This window comes from Theropithecus gelada, chromosome 1 (genome assembly GCF_003255815.1).
Source record: "Theropithecus gelada isolate Dixy chromosome 1, Tgel_1.0, whole genome shotgun sequence".
In the NCBI taxonomy this organism is placed as follows: domain Eukaryota; kingdom Metazoa; phylum Chordata; class Mammalia; order Primates; family Cercopithecidae; genus Theropithecus; species Theropithecus gelada.
In genome coordinates this window covers 43,268,594-43,278,784 of record NC_037668.1, presented here as the reverse complement: position 1 = coordinate 43,278,784, position 10,191 = coordinate 43,268,594, and positions in this window count along the sequence as shown.

The window sequence follows — 10,191 nt, the reverse complement described above, 5'->3', positions numbered from 1 at the left end:
CTTCATGTGGGCGCAAACTTCACAGTGAGGAGATAATGTGAGGGTTTTGCCTTCTTGCAAAACAACTTACATATATATGTGAAGAAACTGGGGTTTGGGTTTGAATTATGTGGACTGCCTGTGTGTAGTAAGCTCTCTGGTCAGTTACCCATTTGGCTTTGTGTGGACACAGCTCATGGGAGCGAGGGTTGCCTTCCATGACACACAGGTTGGGGGAATTCGTGCTCGTTACCTATAGCATCTTGCAGGAGGGCTGCTGAACGCCGGAGCCTTGCAACTGTTAAACTCAGGCAGAGCTCAGGAAATGCTGCCCGGATGGGTGAGTCGTTTTAACACCTCTTGGGTTGATTTTTCTCACAGGTTTTTGGAGTTTGCAGAGCTCTGAGCCTGTGACCACAGGGTGAGACCTCAAGCTGCCCAGTACTGTGGCCCCATTTCAGAGGCCTTGGGCCTGGGCCAGAGATGGACGCTAGGGGCTGTCTTTTACTCGAGGCTTTTTTCTTCATTGGTCATTGGTCATTGGGTTTCAAGAAAAGCACTTTTTTCAGGAATCAAAGAAGCAGTGATGGAAGGAAAAGGAGAGAAAACCGATGAGCCCTGATTGGCGGTGAAACTTCCAGGAAATATCACTTGCCTCTTGATTAGGGGAAATCACTTTTGAGTGACCCTAAATTTTGTGCCCCAAGCATAGATTCTGGCAGAAAGAAATGATCTGGACTGATGACACACTACAGCATTCAGTCATGTGGAAAGAATGATCTTCAGGAAAAATCACACCCTTGGCAAAGGCTTTTTACAGAGGCAAGGGCGAGCCGGCCAATTCTGACAATATTCCAGTGGCAAGGGAGCCAGGCTGACTTAGTCATCATTACTTATGTTTCTTCTCTTCCTCCCACATCTCCTTGTATAACTGTCTTTTGGGGAGGGGTGAAGTGATAGTAAGAAAAACAACAGCACTTTGAAAAAGGGGTGGGGGGAGAAACAAGAAGGAGAGAAGGAGTTGGGAAGAGCTCTTGAGTGACGGGGAGATGGCACTGGGGACATTCTGGAGCCTGACAGAACTGTGTGGTCCCTCCAGCCTGAGATGCTGGGAAAACAGGAAGGGATTTGGGAGATGGCAGAGATGAAGTTGGCTCACAAAATGCAGGGCTCCCTTAGCACTTCACAAATACCAGCTTACGAATTAATCATTACAAACACTCCGCAGTCATCAGGAAACCCTTGATGGATGGAGAAAGACGCACAGAGATCAAAGTTCAGGGGCAGCAGCAATATTCATTTGGGGCAATTGGAGTGACAGCAGCACGGGGTCACAGCCTGGTTGACCTCAGAGGCTTTCTCATCTCTTGCAAGATTTGGAAGCTATGCAAAAGGTATAATGGGGAGAGGCGCTGATGTCAGGCATTTATGGGACCACTGAGGGGGGCAAAGAGGCAGGACAAAAAGCCAATGACGATGGGTCAACAGCTGCAGGTAGACCCATTTTCAGGTTCTTAGAAACTAACTTATCTCTCCAGCTCTCTTTTTTTTGAGATAGAGTCTTGCTCTGTCACCCAGACTGGAGTGCAGTGGCGTGATCTCGGCTCACTGCAACCTCCACTTCCTGGGTTCACGCCATTCTCCTGCCTCAGCCTCCTAAGTAGCTGGGACTACAGGCGCCTGGCACCACGCCCAGCTAATTTTTTTGTAATTTTAGTTGAGATGGGGTTTCACCGTGTCAGCCAGGATGGTCTCGAACTCCTGACCTTGTGATCCACCCGCCTTGGCCTCCCAAAGTGCTGGGATTACAGGCGTGAGCCACCGCGCCCAGCCCTCCAGCTCTCTTTTTGTGGTTACCTTAGACACTATGAATCTACTTGAAAACCAAGACGGTCGATCCTTCGAGTGAGCTGCAGGTGTCCAACGGGGTGTGTTTTCTGCTTCTAAGCGACAGGCAATTCCGTGTGCAAGTTTAACACCCTGATAGGCCCTAGCCTTAACTATGTTTTAAACTCCCCAAAAGTGTTTTTGTGTTTGTGTGCATGTGAGGGAGATACCTTAAAATCCAGCAACGCTGCTTCCACAGTGCTCTCCTGGGCCCCTTCCAAAGATAGTAATAATATGGGCAGCTGGTTTCGATTTTTATACTTCCAACAGCTACTCTGTGAAAACGGTGTGCAGCAACAGCCAGGCAATCCATACATACTTATTAAATGTGCTGGGCACTGGGTACTGGTCCTGGAATTCTCCTGGTTGTAGGCAAGCTGGGGGACAGGGAGGTGAGAGCTGGAATCGTCATTCTGAAGTGTGATATTTATTGGATCCCATACTAGGCGACTGATGGAGAGGGGCTACCACTCTTCCAGCTGAACCCGCTCTGGTTGGGACCCAGCGATTATTTTCCATAGCGAAGTGTTCATAAAATATCTATTACTTCCAACACAACCTCCTGGGGGAAGGGACCTGTCTGTCTGCTTCAATTCTGGATCCTCAGCACCCACATCAGGGTACCTGGCCCGAGGTGAGTGCTGTAGAAATAGTTGTTGAATGAATGCATGAAGGCCTGCTCTGCCTGAGGGCTGGGGACAGATTGGGTATTTTCTGTGTCCCCTCCAGAGCATCCGGTGGCCCAGTTTTAGGTCTCAAGGTCACTGCCAAGAAAGAGAAGCTGCTAAAGTGACACCTCAGTGCACCCACATGACTCAACACAAAAGTTAACAGGAACTCTTCAAAAACCAGCCTCTCAAGTGTCTGTCTCCTGTCGTCCCTGAGGACAGCATCAGTGGCATCAGATAGGGGTTGAGGCTGGGTGACCTGCTGGTCCTCAGCCATCACTGTGGCCCAGAGGTCATTTAAGCAGCTCTCTGCTTAGCAGACAGGCAGAGGGAATAGATGGAAGGTACAGGTAAACACTGCATGTGGCCACCGCAAGGACACCCCAGAGCCTGGGAAACGGACAGGGACATCGTAAAACCAACACATAATGGACGAGTGCAGAGAGAGGCAAAACCAGTCAGAAGAAGTAGCATGGTGCCTAGCCCAGGGACACCTGACTTAAGGTATTTTTGTTTGTTTGTTTTGTTTTTTGAGATGGGGTCTCTCTCTGTCACCCAGGCTGGAGTGCAGTGGCACACTCACTGCTCCCTGCAGTCTCAACCGCCTAGGCTTAAGCGATCCTCCCACCTCAGCCTCCTTAGTAGTAGCTGGGACTACAGGTGTGCACCACCACACCCAGTTAATTTTTTGTATTTTTTTGTAGAGACGGGGTTTCGCCATGTTGCCCAGGCTGATCTGAAACTCCTAGGCTCAAGCAATCTGCCCGCCTCGGCCTCCCAAAGGGTAGGGATTACAGGCGTGAGGCACCACACCTGGTTGACCTAAGGTATTAACTAAAGAAAGCAGGTGATTCTCAGGGGGGCCTATGAAAGCAGCCTGCCTAGAGGAAGGGAACATACCATGAAGGCGTTGTCTTCTGAGACTCAGTCCAGGAGAAGCAGGTCTTTTAGACCCAATGACAACGCTCCCTAGTGTGCAGATGCATCTCTCTGACTACAAAAGGCAGTGTGGTTGTGATATTTTATATATACAGTTTTTGTTATTGTTGTTTTTGGGATAGGGTCTCTGTCACCCAGGCTGGAGTGCAGTCGTAAGAACATGGCTCACTGCAGCCTCAAATTCCCAGTTTCAAGCAATCCTCCCACCTCAGCTTCCTGAGTAGCTGTAACTGCAGGCATGTACCACCTGGCTAATTTCTCACATTTTTCTGTAGAGACTGGGTCTCACTGTGTTGGCCATGCTGGTCTCAAACTCCTGGGCTTAGGCAATCCTCCTGCCTCGGCCTCCCTCAGTAGTGGGGTTACAGGCGTGAACCACTGCACCAAGCCCATATTTTGTTTTTTGTCCACAGTTCCTGGCTTATAACTCCATGGCCCTTGTTACAGTAAACACGATCTCACTCTCTGACATTCTTCTACCCTCCTTTCACACGATCTCACTCTCTGACATTCTTCTACCCTCCTTTCACCTGCCCACAGCAGGACTCTAATCTGATTCTGGGTCTAATCTCATTGCAGAGAGGATCCTGCTGGATACCCTGGAGGAAGGAATGCTGCACAGAGAGGCTGAGAAGAGTTTGAACAGACAGGCCTTGCTGGGTTTAGAACTCTTTTTGTCCAATCCCATTTTGACACAGTTGTCCATGCTTCAATCATACTTATCCAATGAGGTTTCCATAACAGGCCTGAGAGGACCGGGTTCAGGAGCTTCCAGACAGCTGAGCAGGTGGAGGTTCCTGGAGGGTGGTGTGCCAGGGAGAGTGCGGAAGCTCCGCCCCTTGCCCCATACCTTGCCCTATGCGTTCCTTCATCTGCATCCTTTAGTTTTTTTTTTCTTTGAGATGGAGTCTCGCTGTTGTCGCCCAGGCTGCAGTGGAATGGCACGCGATCTCGGCCCACTGCAACCTCCGCCTCCCAGGTTCAAGTGATTCTCCTGCCTCATCCTCCTGAGTAGCTGGGATTACAGGCACCCATGTATTAGCCACCATGCCCAGGTAAGTTTTGTATTTTTAGTAGAGATGGGGTTTCACCATGTTGGCCAGGCTAGTCTTGAACTCCTGACCTCAGGTGATCCACCCACCTCAGCCTCCCAAAGTGCTGGGATTACAGGCGTGAGCCACCGTGCCTGGCCTGTATCCTTTATAGTATCTTTTATAAACAACCAATCAAAAATAAAATAAAATAAAATAAACAACCAATCAGCAAATGTGTTACTCTGACTTCTGTGAGCTGCTCTAGCAAATTAATCAAATCCACAGAGGGGTCATGGGAACCCCAACTTGAAGCCTGTCGGTCAGAAGTTCCAGAGTCCCGGACTTGTGACTGGTGTCTGAAGTGGGCAAGTCTTGGGGACCGAGCCCCCAGCCTGTGGGATCTGATGCTGTCTCCACGTAGATAGCAATGGAATTGAATTGGCGGACACCCGGCTGGTGTCTGCTGCAGAGCTCATTGCTTGCTTGGTGGTGGAGAGAAGTCTCCCTCCACATGTGGTCACAGCATCTTCTGTCTGTGTTGATTGCTTTTGGTGTTGATCGAGAGAACAGGAAAAAGCACATTGAATGGTATTCTTTTTCCCCATATTCAAAGTGGTGTAATTGTTAGGAGGTGGGTTTGGAAATCCCAGTGGGGTGACCTTGGCCAAATTACCTTTCTGGCCTCAGTTTCATTGTCTATAAAATGGGATCCTCTCAAGCACTCCTATCTCTTCCTGGAGTGCTTGAGAGGATTCAATGAGAAAATTTATGGAAAGTGTTTACTTCAGTGCATGGCACATAGTAAAAGCTCAAAAAGGTCTCAATGATGAAGATGACAATAATCTTGCTTCTAGGTTGTCATGTGGCAGGCAACAGCTGTGCAGATCCTAATAATCTACTCTGGGTGACAGTTTAACACAGGGGTTGGCAAACGTGGCCCACTTCCTATTTTTATAAATAAAGTTTTATTGAAACATGGCCGTGGTCATTCATTTATGTATCATACTGCACTGGTAGAGTTGAGTGGTGGTAATGAGACACCTATGGTCAATAAAGCCCTTTAGAGAAGAAAAGATTTACTATTTGGCCCTTTACAGAAAAAGTCTGCCCTCCTGTCTTCATTCATTAGTAGACAACCAGCTGGTTCCTGGACTTCCCTGAGGAAAGTGCTATATTAAGCAGTTGTGGGTATGAAGTCTGGGCTCCAACACTTGCTCTGTGACCTTGGGCAAGTTACTTACCTACTCTGGGCTCATCATTTTCACAGGTATAACAGGAGTGATGACATGGTGGGGATGAAGTGGGCTATTGTCTGGATCACGCTTTGCATAGTGTCTGGTGGCCAGGAAGGACTCTATACAAAGTAGTTACTATTATTAGCTATTATATTTCAACTGATGAAAGGTACAGAGAAACTCCCAGGAAGAGGGTCTCTTTAAAGAACACCCAGCAGTAATCCCATACATAGCCAACAAGATATGTGGACGTCAAAAGTAAGTGCTCCCATGCAACATACCCAGTAAATTAATGATTCCGCTTCCTTTTCAGTCAAAGCAGTGGATCAGAATTTGAAAAGGAGTAAAGGTCAAGGCCATGAAGTCTAACTAAAATGGTAGCATCAGTGCCTGGCCCATAGTAGGCCCCCAGTGTCTACTGGCTGAATGGATGGAGGCTGGTTGTTTAACTGTAACACCATACTCTCTGATGATAAGACCACAGTTAGGCAGAAGATAAAGTTTCTGCCTCCAATATTTTTGGGTCTTAGAAAGGAAAACAGTGTGCTAAAGCTGATAGGAAACTCAAAACAAGGACCCGCTGATGCTTCCCCCAACTGGACGGAGGCAGTGCAACGGAATCCTGGGCAACAGATGGCAAAGAAAAATGTTTAAAAACAAAAGCAGGCACATAAGGTCATGAATTGGCCCAAAATAACCTGGGACACTGAGCAGACGGACGCAAGCAGCACACCTGATGGAAATGAGGCCAAGCTGATGAACTGAAATAGCCTCACCGGTGCCCTCCGTCCTGCTTTAGGAGGCCTCAGGATGGAAAAGAGGCATGTATTAGTATTATCAGGTTTAAGTTTCCTCACATCCTTAGTGGATTGCTTTCATTCCTAAGTCCCTAAAAAATTGGATACCACTCCACTTACCAGGAGCACGCTTTGGAATGCAGATCTGGAAGCTATTTTTTCCCTCCAGACATTTCATGACTTTGGTTTCTACAACAGCAGGCGATGGTGACACTGCCAAGTTTCAAGAGAAGGGCACCTTATCTGCAAAGTCACGAATCCAAGGATCCACATGGGCTCCCACTGGCAAGGGCGGAAGGAAGTTGTTTGTCTTAGCTTCTTGAAAGATCAGAAGAAGACTGGGAGGTTTGGGTATACAGGTACCTTGTTGTACCATGGTGCAACCCCCAGGGGAAAGACAGCTGGTAGCTTCTCAGAATCAGTAGTGGGTGGGGGCTGTGTAGCACAGCGTCATAGTAAATGCCCATTTGGTTGCAATGAACAGAAACTCAAACCAGCTAAAGCAAAAAGGGGGCATCTATAGGGAAGAAAAGCCAGCTCCTGACATCCAAGCCTGACTCTTCAGCTTTGCTTAGCCACTGATTCTCTGACCTTCCTCATTTCCTCCCAGTAAACTCTCTTTCTGTTTAAGTTAGCCACAGGAGGTATCTGTTGTTTACAACCAAGGGATCTTGAGTGATACAAAGGGTCCTAGTGGAACCCAAGGGCAGGCATTGGAACTGGCCTTCACAAGGAAGGGAACTGGGAATCAGAAAGTCATTGGGAATCAAGGTAACTTTCTCCTGGGTCAGCTGGGAATGCATTCAGCTTCAAATAGCAGAAAACTCAATGTGAGTAGATTGTAAAAATTTGGAGCTCCTCCCGCACTGACTCTGGCTTTACCTGATAGGATATTAACAAACACAAGGCAAGTAGAGACTTGAAAAGTGCTTGTGTATTGGGGCTTGTTCTCACCTGCTGCTCTTGGGAACCTGTGGCCACCACATGTGAATGAGCCTAGTCCAGTCGGCTGAAGAATGAGTGGGCCTGCTGAGCAGAGACAAAGTGTGGCAGTGGAAGGCCTCTCTAGACCAGGTTTCTCAACCTCAGTGCTATTGACATTTTAGATCAAATAATTCTTTGTTGTGGGGAGTTCTTTTATCCATTGTAGAATGTTTAGCAGCACCTTTGGCCTCTACCTCTAGATGGGCACCTACCCTTCCTTTGTTGTGACAACTAAAATTATGTCCAAACATGGCCAAAGTTCTCTTGGGGGGAAATTTTGCTCCTTGCTGAGAACTACTGCCCTAACCCAACTTGCCTGCCAAGGCCAGGTGTATGAGGCCAGGTGTATGAAAGAGGCCATTCTAAACCATCCAGCCCCAGCCAAGACAGTCCAGACAGGACAAGTGTGCAACTTGATCCATGGAATCAAAAGAAATAATAAATATTTGTCATTTTAAGTCACTCAGTTTTGGGTGGTTTGTTCCACAGCACAAATATATAGATCTGACTACAGTGGCTTAAATAGATAGGGATTTATTTGTCTTATACAACAGGAAGTACAGAGGTAGGCAGTTCATTTATGGTTCAGAGCTCAGCGATGCCACTGGGTGCCCACCTGGGCCTTCTCGTCCCTCCACTCCACTATCCTTTGCCCTGCTGCTGGTGTCTGCTGATCCCCAAGGTGGCTGCTCCAGCTTCTGGTCTGACCTCCAGGAATGAGAAAGGAGACAAGACAAAGGTACCAAGGGTGAATGCCTTCTCCTAGAGAAGTTGGAAGGGAAGCCTTCCACAGGGGCTTTTCCTTATATGTCATGAGCTAGATTGGTCCAACATGGCCTGCCCTAGCTGCAAGGGAGGCGGGAAAATCATGGTGATTAGCTTTGAGCCTATATGGTAGAGGAAAGTGATGGCTGAGCAATGACTAGGTAGACTTAGTGTCTGCTGAGTAGCTGCAGTATCTGCTGCACTGCCTCTTGGGGTTCTGTGGGGTTTTTTGTCTCTCCTTGTTGCATATCTATTCCAGCCTCCTTTTTTCTGAAGACTGGCTTTGTTTCCCTGAACACAAGTGGGGAAATGGCTGCTCTAGCCCTGGAACTGCACCAAGACTCTCAGCTCTATATTTGGGGATATGATACAGTCTAATACCAGGTTCTTTACTGTATTAGGTTTTTGAACATTTCTGAGATTTTCTAGAATATTTATAAAGTCAAGTTACACTCCCATTTCTTACTGACTTTATTTATTTATTTTTGAGACAAGGTCTTGCTCTGTTGCCCAGGCTGGAATGCAGTGGGATCACTGGGCTCAAGTGATCCTCCCAGCACAGCCTCCCAAATAGCTGTGACTACTGGCACACACTACCACACCAGCTAATTTTTAAGTTTCTTGTAGAGACAGGGTCTCACTATGTTGTCCAGGCTGATCTGGAACTCCTAGGCTCAAGCAATCCTCCCACTTGAGCCTCTCAAAGTGTTAGGATTATGGGTGTGAGCCACCACGCCCGGCCTCTCACTGGCTTTAGATCCTAACCATGTGTAAGACATGCCTCCTATGGAATATCACACAAAGAGTTTGTCCTACTTCCCTCAGGTTTAATGGGTTTAAAAAATACATTTGGTTTTAAAATATTAAAAAACATTTTTATTGTGCCTTTTTAAAAATAAAAAAAAGTAGTCTGGGCGCGGTAGCTCACACTTGTAATCCCATCACTTTGGGAGGCTGAGGTGAGTGGATCACCTGAGGTCAGGAGTTCAAGACCAGCCTGGCCAACATGGTGAAACCCCATCTCTACTAAAAATACAAAAAATGAACTGGATGTGGTGGCAGATGCCTGTAATCCCAGCTGCTCAGGAGGCTGAGGCTGGAGAATCACTTGAACCTGGGAGGCGGAGGTTGCAGTGCCACTGCACTCCAGCCTGGGTGACAACAGCGAAACTCCGTCTCAAAAAAAAAAAAAGTATTCATGACTTCTGGCTCTTCCATTTTTTTTTTTTTTTTTTTTTTGGCTGTGTGGCCACACAAGAATGGCAGTGAGGGGATGGATGGATGGAGAGAAGGCAGAACTTGGAAGGAGCAGAGAGTGCAGCAAGGAAAATGGGGGTCTCTCCAAACATAGTGGAACAGGAGTGTGCGTACCTAGGCCATGTGTGCTCTTTGGTGACTAGGAACTTGGTCTGTCCTTGTGGCCTGGGACTGTAACAACTAGGCCATCTGGTGTATCAGAATGGACAGTATGAGATGGAATTAGAAACCTGGGTTCAAGACTCAAATCTTGAGTTGACTAGCTGTGTGATTTTAGGCAGGCATGTAAGTTCTCAGGGCCTCAGCTTCCTCATCTGTCAAATGCAGAATGTAATACTATTTACCTCCCAGGGGCTGGGGGAGGATTCAATGAGATAGTTTTGAAAACTGTAGAGTGCTATATAGATGTTAGTCATGATTACAGAAGCAATAAAACTGATTTGTGTTCTAAATGTATTGTAATAAACTGAGATTTTTTTTTTTTTTTTTTTGAGATGGAGTCTTGCTCTGTCACTCAGGTTAGAGTGCAGTTGTGTGATCTTGGCTGACTGCAACCACCGCCTCCCAGGTTGAAGTGATTCTCCTGTCTCAGCCTTCCCAGTAGCTGGGATTACAGGTCTGGCCAAATTTTTTTTTTTTTTTTTTT